Below are 25,690 nucleotides of genomic sequence, written 5' to 3'. Positions count from 1 at the left end.
AGCCACTATGGTGGTGTAGATCAGGAGGATTGCAGTTGCAGGGCAGCCAGGGCAAAAAGTTAGACTCCCATCTCAACCAACAAGATGGGCATGGTGGTATATGTCAGTAATCCCAGCTACACAGGAAGTATAGGTAGGATGATTGTTGTAGGAAGCCAGCCAGAGGGCAAAAACACAAGACTCTATCTCCCCCTAAAATAACTGAAACAAAGCAGGCTGGGTGCATGGCTCAAGTGGTAGAGCACCTACCTACCAAGTACAAGACCTTGAGGTTAAACCCCAATACCACCAAAAAAAAAAATTAAAAAACAAGGTTGGAGCTTGAGATAATTGCAAGAAGGGTGTGGGTGTGGGTGGTAGTGGTAAAGAATTTGTGTATGTTTTTAGGCAGTGTGGTTAATGAGGATGGAACCAAAAAGGAGGAGATAAGAAAAATGTTTCATTTGAGGTTTCTTGGATCGGAGCTAAGAACATGTAGATCTGAAATGTGACTCAGATCTTTGGGTAGAGGCTTATGCTACTTAAAGAACCCAAGTGTATTATGACCAAAAACAGGTGACTCCATGGTGGTAGTGGCAGTTGAGTGGGACAGTCACAGTCTGTGCTACTGTTGGAACAGCAATGAGGTTAGGTTCTGACAGTGCAGGCTGACACACTGTCCCTACTGCTTACCAACTGTGTGCCATGTGACCTAAAGCAAGTTTCTTCATCTTTGCAGCTCTCAGTTTCCTCATCCATAAAAGAATTAGAGAGCCCCTTCTCTGTGCATTTAGGCACATAGAAATTGTTCAACGTAGTGTGAGTTACTATGACTGCAACTAGATAAGACATTTATATTTTAGCTAATGTTACAATTATTATTCATTCTCTTCTATTATTTTCTCCTGGCCATCAAGTTAGTCCATCATCCCCTGAAGTAATAATTTAATAAATGCTTTGGAGTGAACTGAGAAAACCACCATATGTTTCTAAAAGTAATTGATTGATTGTCTTCCTTACTGTAATCAGGAATTAATCTAAAACATTGACTCAACATTTTCTATTATGCAATAAAATATCACATGATTAACTGAAAGTGAAACCCTCTCCCTCTTATTCGTGAAGTCAAATGTACAATATCATGCTCTATTGTCTTTATTTGCATGTATGTGTTGATAATGACCTTGTGTGAGCCCAGGTATTTCTCACGTGAGCCTGAGGTGGTCTTCCTGTACTATGTTCTCTTCTGAGGGGTCACAGGAGACTTGGCAGACAGCCATATGTTCATATGTAGTATCCAGGGATGCTTTTTTTGTTAATCTTTTTTTATCTTGAATTAGTAAAAAGCATCCAAAAGCCTGTTTCAAATATCCACATCCTTAAATGCCCATCCTTTCACTCTTCCCAATTGTATTTAGAAAAGCAGAATTTCCATCAAAATTCTCCCAACTAAAATGGGTCATGATTTTATAGAAGGATCCGAATAAGGCACAATCTAAAAATAATAGATTCCTAAGAATGAGGGCATCTGACTTGCTCCAGACAAGGCCACTGGAAAGGCTAAGTGGACTCATGAAAATAGATTTTATTTTCTGATACCTCTATGATTCTCTATTGCATCTTGATCATGACTCATTCAAGGATTCTTTCAGCTTAGTGTCCTACAGTGGGTACTAAGGAGCTCATCTATTAAGGCCAGATTTAGAGAAAACGGACTTAAGATGAATTAAACAAGAGTTTTTGTGAGATTTGAAGATCTGCCTAATATTATAAAGTGATGAATTTTCTTCTTTACATTTTTAGAGGGGAAGAACCTATATTCTAAATGAAACTTAACCCAGAAATGTAATGTATAAATCTGATTAAAGGTGTTGCATTCTTTTTAGGGCTTTTGGCTTTGCCTGACTTCTGAACTTTCAACTCTCTGAAGTTAAGAGCTGTGTTTGGAAAGCCAGTAAAATCATAAGCATTGATGTCTGTGTTCTTTTCACTATAAAAAGAGCACTTGCCAGCATTAAGGTAATCAGTGCTTAGTCAGAAGGGAAGAAGAAAAAGTAGTTTTGGAATCTGCAGATCAGAATGACAAATCATTAATGTGACAGAGGAAGAAGATTTGACAAGACTTTGGGCCTTAGAGATGGAAAGACCTCTAGTACTTGAGGGTTGGGTTGAAGCAAAGACTAAAGAAAGATTTATAATAGCATTTGTTGAAATACTACAGGGTACCAAACATACTAGTAGCATTGAGTCTTCACAACATTGCTTTGACATAACCAAACATCTATTTTACAGGAAGTTGAGGCTCAGACAGTTTAAATGACTGATTCATTGTTGGCAAATAGCAGAGCTTGGATTTAAACCCCAGTCTGTTTAACTCCTAGCCTAAGAGGTTCCCACTCTATTGTGCTAACTTGGGAAAGAAGGATGAACTCACTGGAGTTGAAGTTCTCTATTTGTATCTGAGTTTGGTTTGGAGCTACCTCTAAATATTGTGCCTCCTGGTGAGAGAATGCAGGTGTTTGTTACTCAGGGAGTACTTGGCCAGTTCCCACGGGATGTTTCTGTATTGCACCTGACAACCAGGGCCTCAAGTGACTCACTTCTTGCCTCACCTTGCCCAGGTGGGAGGGGAGAGGAGTGAATACTTCCTGTGCTATTCCTAGAGCTCAGTTAACTGTCAACATTTTCTATTCTGTGACAATACCCTGGCTCTGAGTCAATATAACCTATGGCCATAAGATAAGCTTTTATGTTTTCTCTTTCTCCCATCCATAGAAAGGTCCCCTTAGCTCATGAATATTCAGGCTCTCAGGTTAGACTCTTACGGTTGCAAGGGCTTTCAGAGCCGAGGATGCTGGGTTACCTCTGTATGTCTGGGCAGTATGGAGATAGAGGGGCCTGTACCATCTCCTTTCCATTTTGGGGAGGTGCAGGCAGCAAGGGTACAGAACTAACTGCACTGTTCATAGACACTGAGTTGTGGTGAGGGGCTTCAGTCCTGGGGAGAACCTACTAAGAGGATGGTAATGCCCAGGGTGAGGACTTAAGATATTAGACAGTTTACCAAAGGGCTCAGGCAAGGGAACAGGATGGGGGATCTGGGTATCAATTCTAGAATAGACTATTCTAAAATATAAATGAGACCCAACTTTTTTTTTTTTTAAGACAAAAGTCTGGTTAAGAATACTGCAGGCCAAGGCTAGGAAGACAGAGTGAATGTGGCTCCGTGCTGAGGATAGGGTTTGATCTCTGTGTTCATGGCCACTGGTTTTCAATAAACAGGGGAAGTAGTGGGTGGGCTTAGCCTCTTAGTTGCTTCTATTACCTTGAGCCTGGCAGCCAGGTAAGATGTTCTTTGAGGGCTTTGAAATCAGCAGGGCTTTGATTCCAGGCAAAATGACATTCAGATTCTACCTCCACTGTTTAATACTCACTTAGAGAGTTATTTCACATTCTAGTCTTTGGTTTCCTCTGGATAGAAAAGGAATCAAAACACCACACATTCCAGAGGGCTGTTAAGAAGATTAAGCAAGATAATGCATGTAAAGTGCTTAGAAGATATACTCAGTATTGTATATTAATTTATTAGTATCATTTATTGACAAAACTTATTGCTAATTATTGTTATCTACATTAGTGCTAAACAGGAATGGTGAAAAAGTAACATGCCCAATTCCTGTTTCTTGTACATACTTTGCTGAGACAGCAGGCTATTCTTCCTTAATAAACCTAAATGCAACTCAGAATTAATTCTCTACATAGAGCTCTAGGCAGTCTCTATCAATTAATTTGCTGTTTCTGTTCCAATCTCATATATGAACACCCCTCACAGCCCCCTACCAGATGAATATCCAGCTTTTTTTGTTGATAGATCTACTGCTTGAAAAAGTCATTGAATGTTTCGTTCATTACCCATAATTATCACACAGCTTTGGTGTGGAATCAATATCTACTTATTGACTTACTAAATAAAAATTTAAAAATTTAAAATCTGTAGCTTTCCTTAGAATTCAATGATGATATTTGCTTTACCTTAGCTATGGGAAAATATTTATTACTTATATGAACATCTATCAACTCTTATTTCATACTCATATTTAAAAAAATTGTCAGATATTTCTTTGTAGGTGTTAATTTGCATGTGGCAGCTGGCCTTCAATAAAAAGTTCAGTGTTCTTCGTGCAGATATGACTTTGACCTTTTTTCTTGGCAAGATAAATACGGTTTTAATGCTTTCTTTTTTATAATATTGCTCACACATACAAAAGTAGCAGCAGCAAAGAAATGACCTGAATGTTCTATGAAATATTTTTGAATTGGTATATTCTCTTGTAGATCTATATATGAATTTCTAATTTAATCATGAGGTTCAATTACATTTTAAAGAAAAGAAAAACTGAAAACCCAAAAGCAAAACTTCAATAATGATAGAAAGTCTGCATATTTGGGTGGAAAATTTAATGGCAAGCCTCTTCATTTTGGATTATCAGTTTCATTTAGATAAAATTGTTGGTATTTCAGAAGAATGAAAAACATAAAGGCACCTACAGACGTTTTTGTTGCTGCTGTTTTCTCTTTCCTTTTTGTAGACACTAGACTTTGATCTTCAAATGTTTTAAAGAGGGAATATGGATGAAAGACCTTTTTTCCCTGTTTTATTTTATTTTTGTAACCTCTTCATGCCCAGTATAAAACAGTTTCCAACATTCAGAACCCAAATCTAGTTCTATTTCTCTTTTGACTTCCTCAGGAGGTCTGGGTATACATGATGATAAAAGAACCTGCTGATTTGACCTTTTTAGTAGAAATATTGAATTTTTTTTTACTGACATATAGAAAGTAATAATTTTGAGATACTGCAGACAATATTTTTCAAAACTAATAAGAGATGAAATGATCTCTTATACTAAATACTTATTAAATGCTTATTTTACAGGTGGTTAAATATCTCTATTTCATTACCTCTACAAGGTGAAGTATGTATTTTTTATAAAAGTAAACTGAGGCCAGAGAGTTTAAACTATTTGCTTTCATTCTCTTCTAAACAACATAAATGAGATTTAAGTACAGGTCTCCGTAGTGTGGCCAAACCCCTTCATCTTCCACTGAACAATCTTAACTCCTACTTCAAATTGAAAGACCAATTATTGACAGCATGGACCTGAAGGAGGAAAAGGTAGATCAGGTCGTCAAAATTCATTTTATGTGGGAAATGCACTTGCTGCATATCTGACAGTATATGTCGTTGATATTAGGAAAAATGTTTTAAAGAAACAAAATACAGGTGTCCCTCAATGTCCACACAAGATTGGTTCCAAGACTCTCTATGGATGCCGGAATCTATGGGTCCTCAAGTACCTTATATAAAATGGTTCAGTATTTGCATATAGCATAGCCTATTGTCCTGTATACATTAAGTCATGTCTAGATTATGATAATAACTACCACAATGCAAATGCCATGTACACAATTGTTACACTGTATTGTTTAGGGAGTAATGACAAGAAAAGGTCTGTACAGATTCAGTACAGACATGATTTTATTCCTGTACATTTTTCATCTACAGTTGATTGAATCTGCAAATGCAGAACCCACAGGTAGGGAAAGCTGCCTGTACTCTAAAATGGAAGCCTTAGAATTCATTATTTTCCAAAAGTATGAGATCTAAGACAGGGAGCCATAAGCAGCCTTCCCTTTCTAGACTCCTCAAGAGAGTTGTTATTCTTCTTCTATTCATTTTACAGCTAGCTGTCTGTGGTTTTATTACAACTTTAATTGGCTAGAGCCTTTAATTATGGTTAGGTGAATCCATTTGTGTAAAATAACAAGCATAAACTTTCTTCCATTTTCAAAAGAGAACATTTGTGCATATCTTTTTTCTCCTGCTGTATATCCTTCACTCTAGTCTCCTATTTCTCTGTAATTTGTGTCTTTCAGACTGTATATTATTAGCTGTGCAACGTGACAGGTAGAAAGAAAACACAAGGTCATTTCATTATTCTTTGAAACGGTTTCAGGCACATCACTTTCTTGGTTTAAAAAAATCTATATAACTTGCAATTGAATCTTCTGTTTTAAATGTCTTCTTTCCTGATGACATTCCTTCAGTTACTTGATTCTGGGTAAATGCTAAAACAGATACCACATTTTTTCATTGAAAGCTCTACGTTTTACCTTAAAAAATAGAGAAAAATTAAAATTGTCACACAACTTAGGGAAAATGGCATCAATGTCAGCATACTTTGTTGGGTCTTCCTGAATGCCAGAATGAAAACAGAGTGATTAGAAAGCAAAAGGGAAAGCCATGTCCAAAATCTACAGCAGTGCTATAAGAACCCCAGTTACAGAAGGTGGAACTCATGACCAAGAGCTTCAAAACTGCTGTGGGGCTGGCATTTGTGCAACAAAGAGTGAAGAGGAATGGTGTGGAAGCACAGAGATCTGCTCCTCTGAGCCCCTAGAAGAATGGACACTTTGCACTGCTTGGGGAATGTGTTTGGCTAACTGCTGCCAGAGGCTGGCTTTAGATCAGCTTCATGTTAGAAGTCACATCCTTCTGGAAGGGGTCCCAGCCAATGATGGAGCTAGATTGTGGTGAAGAGTCTAGCTACTTCAATCAGAAAGAAACACTGCTAGTGAAAAAATAAAGCAAAAACAAACAAACAACAAAAGCAGACCACACATCTGCATGGGGTTTGGGGGCTCTTTTTGCTCAGTCTTACTTTCTGTCCTTTCCTTTCTTAATTTTATTTTTTTTGATTTCTAACTCTGTCTCAGTGTTTGCTTCCAGGAAGATTCCACTGACCAAGGTGGGGCAGGGTTGCTCTGAAAAGGTAGGCAGTATGGGATTCTAAAAAGCCCCAGAAGACACACCCCTAGGATGGGATGGTACATGAGATAGTCCTTGGTGCAATTTGCTGGGACAAGTGCCAAACAGTTCCCTGGAAGTGACTTAGGAAAACGTTTTGGTAGAGGAGATTTTGTGCAGTGATTCAGGCTTTGAGCATGTGTGGGGAAAACAACGTATGCAAAACTATACAATAGGTTGGCTGTTATTAAGTTTTATTGGTGAACTACAAAGGGCTAAAGAAAAGGTGAGGACAGTTGGCAAACAATTAAAAACTCTTCTTTGTTAACTCTTATAAAGAGGTCAATGTCCATTACAGAAGAAAAGCAGGAAAACAATTGGAAACCAAGTCCAACCACCTTAGGGAAAGGAAAGACACTCTGCCCTCAAAAAATGTCTCTCAGGAGCCTCAAGTTGTAGGCTGCCTGCTTTGCAAGCATGAAGTCCTGAGTTCAAACCCCAGTACCACCAGATCAACAGCTAAGGTTAAGTTGCAGCATAGCTAGCCAAGGATGTGCCAAAAGTGATAAGGGAAGAATGGAGCTAAACGCCAAAAGAGCTATAAGAATTAGCCAGCTTGTGCTAGAAGAAGCTGTTAGAGTGTACATGGGACTGGTTTTGAGGGAGCTAGATCAAGGGGTCTGCAATATAAGAGTGAATGGGGAGACTTTATTGATTTGGGATGCAACATTCTGACAAAGACCTCAGAAGATAGTGCAAACTCACATCTTGTGTATCTCTCAGAAACCTGGAGAAAGTGATTGTCCATGTTGAGAGAAATTCAAATATATGACTTGCTGTGATAAAAGGCAGAGCAAGAGATATAAAATGTTTATGGAAGTGGGCGTACTTCAGTAGCTGCAGTATGTGATTCCAAAAAGCCCCAGAGGACACACCCCTTGGAAGGTCATTAGGAATGTGACAGTATGAACGGAACTAGTATCAATAAGAAACTCAATGGGACTTTCCTCTGGAAATCAGAGCTGATGGAAGGAGACACTAAGAAGTTGGCTTATTGATAGCAATGGGGATGATAGGGTCCTAAAGTAATAGAGGCCAGGTGGTGGCACTTAACATCCAGATGTCATAAAGGGGCAGCCAAGCGGCTTGCAGAGAACTGTACACATGGCTAATAGAAATGACATTCTCAGGGCAAAATAGGACAGCCAAAAAAAATTACTGATGAATATGAACAATGGCAAGGAAGTATATGGGCAGGAAACTGACAGAAAATTCCCCAGTAAAAACTCAAGGTCCTAATCCTGTTCCTAGATCTTAACTTATTTTTTTGGACTGGGAATTCATTGAATGAAGTGGTGACTGGGTCACTAAGAGGAAGGACCTTGCCACAGCATGACAGGTATATGCTATAATGATTCTCTCTGTCCTTCACCAGCAGACTTATGGGCCAGTGGGTTCTGGGTCTAAAGAATGAATTTATACTGGGACAACAAATCAAAGAAACTACCATCATTGTTTATAAACCCATATGCTCAATGTAAGTGAAATCTGAACCTTGCATATATATTTTTTCTTTTTTTTTTTTTGCCACAGCAGTTGACCCTGTGAAACATATGGCATGATAGAGATCCCATCTCAAAAACAAAATACAAGCAAAAGGGCTGTGGGTAGGCCTGAAGTGGTGGAATGATTACCTAGTATGTGAGAGGTCCTCAGTTCAATCCCAAGTACTGCAAAAACAAACAAATAAATAAAGGCATGGCTTGTCTGAATGAATGAATGGACTCTCTGTCATATTAATTCTCTAATATTAAAAAAATTGAAACTTTTTAGCATGCCACCTCTTTATAAGCTAGGTATAATTCTTCCTGACCAGTGGCAGTTGGTCCTGTTAGTTGCTGGTTCCTTTCCTTGGCTTTTTTGCCTTCCTACTGTCTTCACAGCAAACTATAACAGCAGATCCAGCCCCTTTCATTTGTAGTCCTTCAATAAAACATGATTAAAAAATACCAGCCAATTACATTCATTCAGGATGGAACAGAAAGATGTTGAGAGCCTCAGTCTTAAGCCATTATCTAGTAGGCAAGCAATGGACCTGAGTTCACATTTCCCATGGTTTCTTTTGTGTTGTTTGCCAATTCTACAACTTAGCTCTAATTTTTATCCTATTTATGTAATAAGCCTGCTCAGTTTTCTAGTCTCTCCCATGTGCTAGAGTCCTAACTGTAATTTTTTCTACTAGTATACCCAGTTCTTGTGAGCAACTATTGATTCTCCCATCCATCTTGTGGGTAGGAAAGTACATTATGTTTCTTGAACCTAAACTTCTACTTTACAATAACAACACCCATTGTCTTACAAGGAACCAGCTATTCTTCTACTCCTCTGATAACCTGGATTCCCTCTAGTCCTTTTGACCTGTGCCAAACACAGCTCATCTGCTTGTTGCCTCAGATGACAGCATCTTTAGGATACTATCAGTTAGTCTTTCTGAATTCCAATCCAGGCACTATTGTTTACATTGTGGTAAATAATTTTGGTCACTTTATTTATATTTGGCCTGTGTCTAGCATGTCTCATGCAGTAGTCTGGTACTTTTGTGACATAGAAATTTTGAAAAAGGTATTTATCTGTATTAATTTTATTTATTAGTATTTACATGAATAAAAAGTGACTTGTCTTTTTATGCCCATACAATTGTCAAAGAAAACCCAATTTTATTTCATGGATTTGATACTTTCTCCCATGTCAAGAACTATGAAGATTCTGAGTTTTTTCCCTACTTATAAACTGGTATGCTTGATTGCCGTAGATAATGGCAGAGGACATGAAATTCCTGGGTCAGAGACAGAGGACTCTTACAACAACAGCAAGTGCAAGGAGTATCATGTTTGTATCAGTTCCATCTTCTCTTCCCTCTTAGTCCCATTAGAGGTGATGTGGAGAGACCCCGACGAATGTTGCAAACACAGGAGGCCTGCATCACAGCTGAGGAATCCTGAGATAAGGAACTGATTCTTTTGTAATGGGTAATAACTGTGTGGGTAACAAGCTGCCCATCCCTTTCCCCCATTAATTTCATTATATTTGTTATAAAGAAACCTTCCTATTGCTCTGGAGAGAGATCTGGGACATCTATCACTGTCTTCAAGTCTGTTCTTATCTACAATTTTCCTTGAAAAGGTAGTCTGGAACACAGGTAGTCAGTAGTTCTCTCAACACTAGGTGTCCATGGAGAATTTTCTCCTAAAAGCTTATATTTCAATATGGAGCACAGTATCCCAACTTGGAATCAGTCACCCCATGCAGCTTGTAAAAGACATTATTTTGAGAGTGCTCCTCTTTTATTGGTGGATCAGTTAATCTTTTCATTGTTCTCAAAAATTTTCTAAGGCATTTCAGATTTTATAATATGGGGACAGTTTATATAAGATAACAGAGTTGAGCACCTAGAAACAATAATCTCTCTTCTTAACCTTGTGGAACAAGTTATTATCAGTTATTTTACTTTCTAACTAAACAGCATGGCTAAATTACTTTCTTTCCTAAGTCTCTTGCAATGAGAATGTTATTACCTGGGAGCTAAATCCATTCTTTTGATCCCTTCAAATCAACTATGTATGTCTGGGAAGTGGAGGACTTTTGTGACATAATATTTACCTTCCATGGGTTGTCTCCTTAATCTCAATATTTGTTCTTATTTTCTCTGGAGCTGGAGATGGTAAGTGTGATACCTGCATTGGCTCACATCGCTGAATTCTAGGATGATGTTTAACCTAACTATGTCTCTGCTTTGCACCATAATCTTTAGCAAATCTTTGATCATGTCAATGGACTTTAGTTTCTACATATGAAATATGAGAGTCTTGGACAAGATCAGAGATCATAGACTCAAATGACTATGGTTAGGACCAGTAGGTGAGCACAACTTCAGGTGGGTGATAATTACACTGTAGTCTATGTAAAAGAAAAACCCTGAGGCACAGCCATGTGAACAGTGCCTTCTAGAGGTGTACATCTCTGGGCCCTATCTACTGGAAGGCCAGACTGTGACACCTTTGTGCTAACAGGGCTTGAGTATGATAATACTGTGTCATGGCCTCTGGCCAATCCACAGAGGTCACACCTTTCCTAAAGGCCATGTCAATCAAAATATAAGGATACGAGAGTCTCATACTCTGGTATATATGATCTTTGGAACTCCTTCCAGGTCTACATTTTATGATTTTGTTGGTTTGTTGCTTTTTCAGGGGTTCCATTTCTCTCTGTGTCCTACCTGAGGTGGAGTGATTTCTCTGATGGCACAATTACCAGAAAGTGGTAAGAAATGGATAAATAAAAGCAATGTTTCTTGGAACTAAACACAATTTCTGCTCAGAAAGAGCAGTGGTTCTGTTTTCCAAAGACTGGTTGCAAAAGAATCACCTGGAAATTTGACCAAAAATTGTCAAAAAGTTTTCTGGAGCCCACACTTACAGAATCAGTACCTCTGGGGTTGGAAGCCAGGAAGTTGTATGTTTTAAAGACTTCTTCAAATGTTTCTAAAATACAGCCAGGGTTGGGAGCCAGTGACTGTACAAACATGGGAGGAGTACAGACTTCTAATGGATCAATTCTCCACCTTCATTATAAAACCATTTAGCCTGAGCAAGATTGGGTACTGTGGCACAGCCAGTATCAGATTAAAGACAGTCTTCTTCATCTGGACAATCAGTTGAAGAAGCCCATATGGTCACAGGTTTGGATATGCTTATCAAACTGTATTTTGAGGGATTTAACTTTAATCAGTGATTGAGATTTTGGAAACCAAAATTGGCTCAGGATTAGCAAAAGTGTTTTAAATGTCTAAGTAATAGCAATTGCTTCAATTAAGCTCAATTAACTTCCTTGTTGCCTTCACTCATTTTTTTCTTTTTATAAGTTTCTAGTTGGTCTATTTAAGATTTAATAGGGTGCATGCAGACTTGCACTGAAGAGAAAATATTCCTGCATTGATAAAAATAATCAGTAGAAGCCAGGTGTGGTGGTACATGGATGTGATCCCAGCAATTGGGAGGCTGAGACAGGGGAACCATGAGTTTAAGGCCAGCCTGGGCTATAAAGTGAGATCCTGTCTCAAAAGGAAAATTGGAAAAACTCATTTTTAATGTTTTATTATGGTTGATTAGGTTCTGTATAGCACAACTGAACTGAACTGGATATAAGGCTCAGGAAAGTTCTATAGAGGGTTCTATTATGGCATATAAATATAAATACACTATTTCTGTGTTTTACCTCTTGGCTTTAAGCCATGGGTCTAGTTTTGCCGGCTAAAGTAGAAATGGTTTCCATGTGGCATAAATATGCCACTACCATCCTCCTCTCAGCCTATGGCAGATGTGTTGTATTGACCACAGTATCTTTTTGCACTAGCTTCGATGTGATCTTAGAATTCCTCTGAAGATTGACTTCAGGCAGCACTGCCAGTTGTCCAGTAGTGCCATATAATCTGTAGTTGTGGTGTAGTGGAAAAAATGTGGGAGAGGAAGGAAAAAGACCATTTTTCTGACCTTGAACAGGTTACTTTCTAGTATCTCTAGGTTTCTTGTTCCTCACATATGAAAGGAGAAGTCCTCTTCCCTTTCAGTGTTTCTTCTTTTTTCATTGAGTTCTTGCTAGTACACGACTTTGTTTTTCCGATAATGAGGGGTATTTGTTAATAGCTGTGGTTTAGTACTTTTTTAAAAAGTAAGCCAGCTCATTTCATACCTGTTTTTATTTCTTCAGGTTAACAATCGATGATATTTAAGATCTGTTTCAGTTTTTAAAAGAGCTATATCTATTACCTTATTTATTGAATACTCTTATAGTTTTATAGCTTAGGCCTCTGTTATGTAAAATTAATTTGGTGATGGTAAAAATAAACTTAGGTGAAACTTAGAGTTGGATACTTAGAACAGGTTCTTCCTGAATGAATTCTTTTACCACGAACTTCCCTTCTGTCTGACCCTCTTAAGTCTCCAAAATCCAGATTACTTAATGTTCTACATTCTGACTGGTTAGCATGTTGACCAATTTCCGGACAGGAACTTTCAAAGCTAATAGTAGACAAAGTACACAAATGAAAAGATGGTCAAAGTTGGTCATCAACTTATCCAGAAACTCATTCTGCCTTGGCCTTCTCTCTGTAGTGGCACAGAGCTCACCCAGTGCTTTGAATAATGAACTTTGATGAGTCCTGTGTTCAGGGAACACATGCCTGTGGTAGAAGATTCACTGTCTCCAGGTCTGTTTTCACAATATGGGATAACTATAAAGTGCTTGCTGGCAGAATAGTGTCTGGGATCTTTTTCTTCTGTTTTCAAGAAATGATCAGTTAAAGGTGAAAACAAACCAACCTATAGTAAACCTTGCCCATCAGCCTCCACTGTGGGTGATGACACTGATCTTAAACTACTAAAACCTTAAAGTTCTCTCTTTAAATCTAAAGGAGCATGAATAATCCTTTTAAAAAAAGATGTAGTACATGAATAAAGGGCTGTGCTCTTTGAGGGTGTTATTTAAAATACAAAAGGTGTTATTCATAATGCCTCTTTTACTGGAGAAAATGCATGCTTGCTAACTTGGGCTTCAGCTGTTGCTAAAAGAAAATCTGCAGATAGAGCAAAAGGGCAAAAGGGTGACATCTGGCATAACAGACTTTCTAAGATGGTTTTGGCATAAAGCCTGCATTAAACAGCAGAAGCAGAAAAAAAATCTATTGAAATAAAAAAAAAAAAAACCCAAAAAAACGGAGGGCAATCCAACACTGACTTCCAATCTTTAGCAAACCTGTTTAAAGCAAGTGTAACAGTATTGTTGTTATTATGACCTAAAATGAGCCATCACCTCTAATATTTGCTCTGAAAGATAAAAGACGATGACTATGGGATATTTTCTCAACTACAGGAGTTCAGATGTTTTCATAAATTCCCAGCCACTGTAAACTTGACTTCACCTTTTCACCTGAGTGAGTAATGCACAGAAATGTCCACGTTATCAAAGGATATCCTCCACTTGACTTGTATGGATACTAGCTGAATGTGATGCATCCGTGTTGTTTGAGGTAATAAGGAACATATTTCATCTTCAAAACAATGGTGGCATGGAAATGATGAACCCTGTTGCTTTAGAGGAAAATAATACATTGCTTGATACAAACAAGAGACAAATTAGGATAAAATCCTAATTTCATATAAAATCATGTAATTATTTAAGACACAGGAAGATAAGGATTGTTTTACAGAATTATCTTGCAGGAAGCAGGTGTAAGACTACCAATTTTATGGACTCCTATTTTTCTTAAACTACATTATTTTGCCTGCATCAGCTCAGCTTGAAGCTGAGTGAGTAAATGAAAGGGAGGTAGGAGTATAGTTATTGGTTCTGGATGATCAATAGCTTGTTGTTTGACAGTTTCAAGGCAGAAACCCTGCTGGATTATGAGTAAGAGTCCTTTGGTTAGTTCTGATCTGAGTAGTCTCAATCAGTTTGTGCCTGTTGCTTTGATATGCATGTACATCTGTGAGGTGACCAAGCCATGGCAACCACTCTGTTGAAAATCAGCCTTTGTATTTGGCCTTGGACCCCAATCAGTTACACTGGAGCTTGAACTTTACTGATGTAAAAGACTTATGCCTTCACCCTAGTTTCTCATGTGGAGATGAAAGTGAGAATATTATCCATGGTGTGACCTTGATCTGCACATGACTAGATCTCACTGGGAATTTGGCATGTGAATTGGGGACACAATATGGCCTTTGAGAGTTGTTTATAAATAGAACCTGTGTTGCCTTGCATGATTTATAAAGCCATGATTCAAAGATTGAGCAATATTTACTGGTTGAGTAAACTACAATGATAAATAACTGAATGCCATTTTATACACCAGTTACACAAAAACAACTCTAGGGTAGAATTCCTCAACTTAGACCCAGAATTACATCATTTGTGTTCCTAATTTCTTATTCTTTCTGACACTAAAAATACAGACCCCACAATTTGGTTAAGTCAAGAAGAATTACAAATGAAAGAAGAAGGTGTTAAGTGAAAGGAGAATGTGATGCTGAGAGCTCCATTTACTGAAGAAAAAGCACTATGAATTTCTCTCTCTCTCTCATTTATCTGTAAGAGTGGTGACTCTTTTTATGAGGTGTATGGTGTCCCAGGGCCTGTTCTCTGTCAAGGTGGGTTTGGATATACAGTAGATCCAAAGTGGAAAATAATCGGTCAGATATGGATGAATGGGGTAGTTGAGAATTAGAAGGAATTAGAGAAGATTGGCTGAGGGCTGAGGCTCTGAAATCAGATTGAATTTCTAATCTTAATTCTGCACTTCCTTTCTCTTTGTGTTGTGCCCAAGTATTTGCAGCATGGGATAGTGTGGGTGGATATGATGAGACTAATACTCAAAGATAGTTCTACTACCCAACTTTTAACCTGCCTTCTTCTATGCAATGTTAAACAAATTGCATTTCTGAGTTTGTTCACTTTTCCCTGTGAAATATTAACTTTCCCCCTTTTTATTAGTGTACACTAATTGCACGAGGGTTTTTTTTGTGATATTTCCACACATGCCTATAATTGATCAAATTCACCTCCTCTATTACTCTTTCTTATTACCTCTGTTTTCTGAACAATTTTGATGGGTTTCATTATTTTATTTTCATACATGCATATGAAGTACTTCAAACATATTCACCCTTCCTTCACCCTCTCTTTTCATCACCCCCCATTCCATTGGTTTCCACGCTCTAATAGTCCCCTATTATATAACTGTGCCTTCCTTCCTTCCTTTCTCTCTCTCTCTCTCTCTCTTTTTCTTTCTTTTTTGCTTAAAGCCTAGATTCCATATATGAGAGAGAACATAAGATATTTTGTCTTTCTTGGTCTGGCTTATTTCACTTAACATCATGATTTCTAGTTCCAACCATTTTCCTGCAAACAATATAATTTCATTCTTCTGTATGGCTGAAAATTATGTCCTTGTATATATTTGCCTCATGTTCCTTTTTTCATTTTGGCAGTATTGAGATTTGAATGCAGGGTCTCACTTGTTACCACTTGAGCCACACCTCATACAGTCCTGCATTTATGCCTGGGCTGGCCTGGACTGCAGTCCTTCTATTTATGCTTCCTGCATAGCTGGAATGATAGGTGCACAACACCATAACCAACATTTTATTGGTTAAGATGGGGTCTTCCAAACTTTTTGCCTGGGCTGGCCTTAAACTGTGATTCTCCCAATCTCTGCCTCTAGCTAGGATTATAGGCATGAGCCACCACACCAGCTCCATACCACATATTCCTTATCAATTTTCAGTGGATGGACACCAAGCCTGATTCTATAGTTTGGTTATTGTGAACAGAGCTGCTATAAACATGGGTGTACACAGAAGGGTGTCTGTGTGGTGGGGGAGAGAGGACCCATTTGCCTTTGACTGAGTATGGGTTTATGTAAAAATGAGGTGAAGTTTCGTAAGGTTGGAGGGGAAAATGCTGGCAGTCAATAGATCAAATAACTCCAAGAGTACATAAGTCTAAGAAGAGCTCACATTCTTTTTAGCCAGTGTGGTTAAACTTCATAAAATAGGAGCCACTGGATAGAGTCCTCAGAAAGGTCATGCTTTACTGGGATAGAGAGATTATCCCAGAGGGAAGACTGCTCTGTGTATTCCAGACAAACAAGCCACAACCACAACAAAAAACCAAACCACACACACACACACACACACACACACACACACACACACACACAAAATCCCCAGAAAACCATCAAACAAACAAAACTTAAAGCCACAAAAGGACTAAACTGAGCTGAAAATCATTTTACCATAGGCAAGAACAAAGCTGGGAATTCTTGAAAAGAATACACCACAATCTAACACCTATTGTTTTTCAATTCACAATGTCTGATATCCAATGAAAAAATGTCCCTGGCAAAGAAAAATCATGACAAAGAAAAATCAGCAGAATCAGATCCAGATGTGATAGAGGTGATGGAATGAACAGAAAGGGACCCTAAAGCAGCTCATATGAATCTTACAGATTTATTCAAGGATGTAATAGAAAAAATGAACACTATGAAGAGAAATGGAATATGAGAAACACTGCTAGTAAAATTTAAAGTAATGAAAATACAATGTCTGAAATGAAAAATACCCTAGAGGGCATTAACAGTTTAGACAGGGAAGAAGAAATGATCAGTGACCTTGAAGACAAAACTGTAGGTACAATTGCAATGAGGCATGGGCAGAAAATGACTGAACAAAATTTAAAAGGATGTCAGCAATCTGTGGGACAATATCGATGTGTCTAACTATATTTTATTCCACAGACAAAGAAGTTGGTCAAAATTTTTCCAAATTCATGAAATTTGAACCCCTGAATCCAAGAAGCTCAAAGAACATTAAGCCAAATAAAAACACTCAAAGCTGCATCAGTGCACAGAATAGTCATATTTTTGGGAAGATGTGATGACCAGAAAATCTTAAAAGCAACCAGAGAGGAGATGTCATTCAAAAATGATATCACAAAATATTATTCAGGAATGAAAGCAAAAGAAGGTTAGTTTTTTTTTTTTAAATTGGAGGTTTAGAGAATTGTGTGCCAGCAGACCTGCACTGTAATGAATGAATGTTTTTATTCATGATAAAAACAGAAAACTAGGAATTGAAGAAAATCTCATTATGATAATAATAGGTATGAAAAACCATTCCTGATATCATACTTATGTTGAAATAGTGAGTTTTCCCCCTAAAACTCTAAGATTAGAAACTCTGACCATTTCTCTTCAACAATACACTGGAGGAAGAGATAGGGTAATAAGCCAAGAAAAAGAAATAAAGGACATAAATATTGGTAAGAAAGAAACCAAATTGTAATAGAAGATAAATTATTGGCTAAAAATAAAATCTAATGGCTTTCAAAAAAGCTATGAAAACTAATCAGTGAGTTTAGCAAAATCAAAGTTTTAATATGCAAAATAGCATTTCTGAAGACAGCAATTATTATTTTAAAACTAACATGTACAATGGTATCCAAAAATATGAAATACTTAGGGAAAATTTAACAAAGTATAAAAACATGAAAGATATAAAAACATTGCTAAGAAAAAAACAAAGAAGACCAAAAAGAGTGAGGTCCATATCACGTTCATGGGCTCAAGACCTAATACTGTTAAAAGTTAATTCTCCCAAATTGATCTATAGATTCAACAAAAGCACAATAAATAATTTCAGGCTGTTATGTATAAATTAATAATCTGATCCTAAAATTTATTTGGAGATGTAAATGATTTAGAATAACAAAACCAACCATGGTCATCAGTAAGTCAAATATGCCCTCCCCACCAACTAAAAATCAAAATGCACATGTCCCAATTCCTGGAACCTGTGAATGCATTATCTTATATGAGCAAAAGTGACATTGAAAATATGATGAAAAGTACGAAGTGAGATGATAAGATTATCCTGGATAGTCCAGGTGGGCCCAATCTAATCTCATGAGTCCTCAAGGCATTTAAAACCTTTCAATACTAAATGGAAGAGACAGACTAAGAAGGAGAGATTTGAAACTTGATACAACTCTTGCTGGTTTTGAAGATGGAGGCAGGGGTGACAAGCCAACAGATAATAGAGGCCTCTGGATGCTGAGAGTAGCTTTTGCTGAAAGCCAGCTTGGAAATAGCTCTTCAGTCCTGTAACCACAAAATACTGGCTTCTGCCAATAACTTGCCATTAGGAAATGACTCCCCCTAGAGCTTCCCTACAAGAATGCAGCCATGTGAACAACTTAATTTTAACCCAGTGAAACTCATGCCAGACTTAGACCCAGTAGAGCTGTAGGATAATACACTTGTGTTGTTTAAGCTGCTTATTAAAGCAAAAAAACTAATATGATGACGTTCTAAAAAAAGAACTTATTTGGAAGATTGATTTCCGTGATAGGTTAATCAGCATAAAATAATATTTGCATAGGAATAATATATTGATCAGAGACTCTGAAAAAAATATGGTCACAGGATCATTATACTCATGAAAACAATCCAATAGTGCTTTCTGTTTATATAAGTTATATTGATTATAACTGTTGATATTTACCATATAATCTAGTTGCATTTAAAGTAATTTTTAAAAAGAAGGAAGTCAAGAAGGGGAATATGGTTGATGTACTTTCTATACAAGAATGAATATAGAGAGGATTCCAAGATGGCAGCTACAGGAAGGAAGCAGAAAGCAAGCCTCCTACAGTGAAATCTTGGAGAGATGCTGGAGACACACTTTGCAGGCATAATCACTGAGAAGAGGCATAACTTTGACCCCTCCACACCTCCAGCCAGCGCAGAGAATCTCCACTTCACGTTAAATGGAGAAACCAGGAGGGCCCCCAGGCCATCAGTCACCTGCACCCAGATGGCTTGGGAAGACACGGACAAGGTGAGCTTTGTGGTACCATGGTACTCCCACAGACAAGCCTGGGCCAGAGCAGCATAGCCCCTGGACAGACTGACCCCTACCCGGGGGAAAAAAGAGAAACTGAGTAATAAGCAATAAGAACAATAAAGACACGCGGGAAACAGGGTGGGGTGGCACACTGAGCACTGAAGATTAGGGGAAGGGAATCCTTCCTGGGACTGTAAATAAACAATCCAGGTGGGCCGGAGAGGCTCTGGCGGGAGCGGGGGCGCGCACCAGCAACCAGGAGTGGGAAAGCTTGTGAAAGTGCCGGAGGGAGGAAAACTCCACAGGAGAGGAGGGAAGATCCACTTCCCACGTGAGCTGTTAACAAACATGGCAGCTGGCAGGAGCAGCAGCACCGCCCAGTAATCAGGAGCAGGAAAGCTTGTAAAAGTGGCGGTGGGAGGAAAACTGCACAGGAGAGGGGGGAAGACCCACTTCCCACATGAACTGTAAATAAACACGCAGGCCTGAGAACGCTGGTGCAGTATCACCTTTCCCAGTGTGCTTGGAAAGGGGAAAGCTTGTAGCAGAGGCTCACAGGAAAACTCTGAGTAAACAACGCCTGCAGGGGCAGGTGAATGCTAAGCTCACCCCAGAGATCTGCATAAATAATGCCTCCAGCAACAGCAGGCTGAAAGCAGCGGGCAGGCAAGCCACAGCTGCAGATACCATTCTCAGAACTGTCTCCAGACTGTTTTTTTTTTTTTTTCCTTTTTTCTCTTTTTCTCCCTACCTTTGATGAGAGAACAACCAAATTACACCTGCAAGCTGAAAAACTTACTGAAACTGTATTGCATTTGAACGTGGGACACTTGGTGGTGTTTTTGTGTGTGTGTGAGTGTGTGTGTGTGTGTGTGTGTGTGTGTAGTTTTGTTCTACTTTATGTGTCCCCTTTGATGAGACAACTACAGAACAACATCTGAGGCACCATCTCCAGGATTGGAGACTGAGACAGACACCCAAATTATTAAGACTAAAACTTCATTGCATTTGAACTTGGAGGTTTTTTGTTTTTTTGTTTTTTAAAAAAATTTTTCTATTTTTCATTTTATTTTATTTTATTTTTATATAGAGATATTTATTTCATTTACCTATTTTTTATTTTTATTCTTATCATTTTTTTATTTTTTATTTTCAATCCTCTCTCTGTCTCTCTAATGTCTGTTCAGCTTACTGTCGATTAGTACACTAACGCTCCCTGTTTATACGTTTGAAACTTTCTTGTCTGATTCCTTGTTCTGTTTTCTCCTGCTTGTCTATTTATTTGTTTTTCCCTTTCCTTTAACTTCTTGCTTTCCATCTCCACTCACCCTTCCATTCTAAATAGTACCATTGTTATTATTACAAGCTAGAAAATACTTAATTGCACACAGTACAGGGACAGTAACAACACCAAAGACAATGACAGGAAGACAGAAAAAACAGGGAAACCAGTTGCCCACAGCAAAAAATTAGTACAGGAACCAGAGGGGAATGAAGAAAACAGATACTCAGATCCAGACTCCAACAAACTGAACATAAACTATGCTAAAGGACGCAATGAAACCCACAAGAATAATTTAAAAGAAGACATACTACAGGTACTCAATGAGAATTTTATAGAGATGATACTGGATAGGGTCAACCAAAATGTACAGGAGACATTCAAGAAATTCCAAGACAACAAAAATAGAGAATTTGAAAAAGCAAAAGAAGAAATAAAGGAAACCATAGAAGCCCTGTATAAACACCAAAGTGAAACAGAGAACACGATGAATAAACAGATAAATGAACTCAGAACAAAAATAGACAACATTAAAGAGGAAACTACTCAGGGTATAGAAAACCTCAGAAAAAAGAACGAAACAGAGCTGCAAAACAAAACAGAAGGCCAATCCAGCAGAATAGAACAAACAGAAGACAGAATCTCAGAACTTGAAGATGAAATGGTAATTAAAGGAAAAACTGAAGAACTATTAATTAAACAACTCAAGACCTGTGAAAAGAAAATGCAAGAACTCACCAACTCCATCAAAAGACCAAACTTCAGAATCATGGGCATAGAAGAAGGAGAAGAGGTGCAAGCAAAGGGAATGCATAATATATTCAACAAAATTTCCCAAATCTAGAGAAAGATTTTCCCATACAGATGCAAGAGGCCTCCAGGACACCAAAGACCAGATCAAAATAGAACTACCCCACGACATATCATCATTAAAACACAAGTTCAGAAACTAGGGAAAGAATATTGAAGGCTGTAAGAGAGAAAAAACAAGTAAAATACAAAGGTAAACCCATCAAAAGCACAGCAGACTTCTCAACAGAAACATTAAAAGCAAGAAGAGCATGGGGTGAGATCTTCTGGGCACTGAATGAAAATAACTTCAATCCCAGGACACTCTACCCAGCAAAACTATCATTCAAAATAGATGGAGCAATAAAAGTCTTCCATGATAAGCAGAAACTAAAACAATATGTGACCACAAAGCCACCACTACAAAAGATTCTGCAAGGGATTCTGCACACAGAAAGTGAAACCCAACTTAACCATGAAAAGACAGGCAGCACCAAACTGCAGGAAAAGAAAAAGCAAGACAGTAGAAAGTAACCTCAACTTAGGTACACACAATCAAACCTTCAAACAACTAAGACAACTAAATGACAGGAATCACCACATACCTATCAGTACTAATGCTTAATGTTAATGGACTTAATTCACGCATCAAAAGGCACTGCTTGACTAAATGGATTAAAAGGGAAGATCCAAAACCTCTAAGAAAACTAGGAATAGAAGGAAAGTGCCTCAACATTATAAAAGCTATATATGACAAACCTACAGCCAGCATTATACTTAATGGAGAAAAACTGAAAGCATTCCCTCTAAAATGAGGAACCAGACAAGGATGCCCACTATCTCCACTCCTATTCAACATAGTACTGGAATTCCTAGCCAGAGCAATTAGGCAAGAAGAAGGAATAAAAGGAATACAAATAGGTAAAGAAACTGTCAAAATATCCCTGTTTGCAGATGACATGATCCTATACCTTAAAAGACCCAAAAAACTCTACTCAGAAGCTTCTGGACATCATCAATAGCTATAGCAAGGTAGCAGGATATAAAATCAACATAGAAAAATCATTAGCATTTCTATACACTAACAATGAGCAAACTGAAAAAGAATGTATGAAAACAATTCCATTTACAATAGCCTCAAAAAAAATCAAATACCTAGGTGTAAACCTAACAAAAGATGTGAATGACCTCTACAAGGAAACCTATAAACTTCTGAAGAAAGAGATTGAGGAAGACTATAGAAAGTGGAGAGATCTCCCATGCTCATGGATTGGTAGAATCAACATAGTAAAAATGTCGATACTCCCAAAAGTAATCTACATGCTTAATGCAATTCCCATCAAAATTCCAATGACATTCATTAAAAAGATTGAAAAATCTACCGTGAAATTTATATGGAAACACAAGAGGACACGAATAGCCAAGGCAATACTCAGTCAAAAGAACAATGCTGGAGGTATCACGATACCTGACTTCAAACTATATTACAAAGCAATAACAATAAAAACAGCATAGTACCGGCACAAAAACAGACATGAAGACCAGTGGAACAGAATAGAGGACCAGATATGAAGCCACACAACTATAACCAACTTGTCTTTGACAAAGGAGCTAAAAATATACGATGGAGAAATAGCAGCCTCTTCAACAAAAACTGCTGGGAAAACTGGTTAGCAGTCTGCAAAAAACTGAAACTAGATCCATGTACATCACCCTGTACCAATATTAACTCAAAATGTATCAAGGATCTAAATATCAGATCACAAACTCTAAAGTTGATACAGGAAAGAGTAGGAAGTACTCTGGAGTTAGTAGGTATAGGCAAGAACTTTCTCAATGGAACCCCAGCAGCACAGCAACTAAGAGATAGCATAGATAAATGGGACTTCATAAAACTAAAAAGCTTCTGTTCATCAAAAGAAATGGTCTCTAAACTGAAGAGAATACCCACAGAGTGGGAGAAAATATTTGCCAGCTACACATCAGACAAAGAACTGATAACCAGAATATATAGGGAACTTAAAAAACTAAATTCTCGCAAAACTAATGAACCAATAAAGAAATGGGCAAGTGAACTAAACGGAACTTTCTCAAAAGAAGAAATTCAAATGGCCAAAAAACACATGAAAAAATGCTCACCATCTCTAGCAATAAAGGAAATGCAAATTAAAACCACACTAAGATTCCACCTCACCCCTGTTAGAATAGCCATCATTAGCAACACCACGAACAGAACAAAAGGTGTTGGCGAGTATGCAGGGAAAAGGAACCCTCATACACTGTTGGTGGGAATGTAAATTAGTACAACCACTCTGGAAGAAAATTTGGAGGCTACTCAAAAAGCTAGACATTGATCTACCATTTGATCCAGCAATTCCACTCTTGGGGATATACACAAAGACTGTGACACAGGTTACTCCAGAGGCACCTGCACACCCATGTTTATTGCGGCACTATTCACAATAGCCAAGTTATGGAAACAGCCAAGATGCCCCACCACTGATGAATGGATTAAGAAAATGTGGTATTTATACACAATGGAATTTTATGCAGCCATGAAGAAGAATGAAATGTTATCATTCGCTGGTAAATGGATGGAATTGGAGAACATCATTCTGAGTGAGGTTAGCCTGGCCCAAAAGACCAAAAATCGTATGTTCTCCCTCATATGTGGACATTAGATCAAGGGCAAACACAACAAGGGGATTGGACTTTGAGCATATGATAAAAACGAGAGCACAGAAGGAAAGGGTGAGGATAGGTAAGATACCTAAAAAAATTAGCTAGCATTTGTTGCCCTTAATGCAGAGAAACTAAAGCAGATACCTTAAAAGCAACTGAGGCCAATAGGAAAAGGGGCCAGGAACTAGAGAAAAGGTTAGATCAAAAAGAATTAACTTAGAAGGTAACACACACGCACAGGAAATTAACGTGAGTCAACTCCCGGTATAGCTATCCTTATCTCCACCAGCAAAAACCCTTTTACCTTTCTATTATTGCTTATAGTCTCTCTACACAAAATTAGAAATAAGGGCAAAATAGTTTCTGCTGGGTATTGAGTGGGTGGGGGGGAGAGGGAGGGTGCAGAGTGTGTGGTAAGGGAGGGGTTGGGGGCAGGGGGGAGAAATGACCCAAGCCTTGTATGCACATATGAATAAAAAAAAAGAATGAATATAGATTTTTAAATCTATGGAAATCACCATAAAAAGGGGACTAAGGTTGAAAGGAGAAAAATGGAGGGGACGAACCAATTTGGGACATAATACATACATACATGGAAATGTCATAATGAAATTCCCTTTATAGCCATCTTAAAGAAACAAAAATGTCTTTTTTTTTAAAAAAATGAAGGACTAGAAAGTTAAAAAAAGTCCTGTCCACTGGATGGTACCAGTGAGGCTGAGAGAACATAAGAAAAGGGTAAAAGATGGTGAATATAGTGGACAAATTATGTATTCATGTATGAAAATGGAACACTGCAACCTGCTGAAGCTATTCTAAGAAGAGCGGGAGAGGGGATAAAAGAGAATGATGGAGGGGGTGAATTTAAGATCTATTGCAAGCACTTTTATAAATGTCACAATGTAGCCCCAGTACAGCAATAATATGCTAATAAAAATTTTTAAATTTTTGTTTTTTAATTGTTTATTTATTTTTAACTTTATTTTAAATGCTCACTGTCTCATAAGTATAATAATCTTATTATTGAACAGCATGTTTTTTGATGAAAGTGACCATGTTCTAATGCATCTTCTTCAAAAAAATTGGATGGTAGAGAGGCATTATTTTACATTTTTTCAAATCTTTTTGATATCTGGTTTATGAAGAGACAACTGAATTCTCATTTCTGTTTCAATTTGTTTCAACATCACACATAATATATCCTCTAGAATACTCTTTGGAAATTTGTTAGGAAATGAGAATTAAAAAGTTAAATGATGACTTAGTATGATTGTGAAAATAATTTGACCTCTGAATCTGCCTCTGGGAATCAGGCCACACTATCAGAATCACTGATATAGATCAGTGGAACAGGATGTAGTTCTAGAAATAGATCCATTAATATATATTCACTTGATTTTGAACAAATATACAATGCCAACTCAATGGAAAAAGGATAATCTTCAACAGATGGTGAGGAACAATTGGGCAGTGTATTTAGAAAAATGAACCTCAATCCTTTCCTTGCACCACATTCAAAACTTAATTCAAAATGGGTCTTAGGCATGAATGTAGGTCATAAAACTATAAGCCTTCTAGATGAAAACCTGGAGAGAATTCATTGTAATGTTGGGTTAGGCTTAGATATTTTAGGAAAAAAAACTTTTGTTCTTTGAAAGAAATTGAAAAGACAAACCAATGACTGGAAGA

Source organism: Castor canadensis, chromosome 2 (assembly GCF_047511655.1).
Source record: "Castor canadensis chromosome 2, mCasCan1.hap1v2, whole genome shotgun sequence".
NCBI lineage: Eukaryota > Metazoa > Chordata > Mammalia > Rodentia > Castoridae > Castor > Castor canadensis.
Note: the sequence above shows the minus strand (reverse complement) of the source record.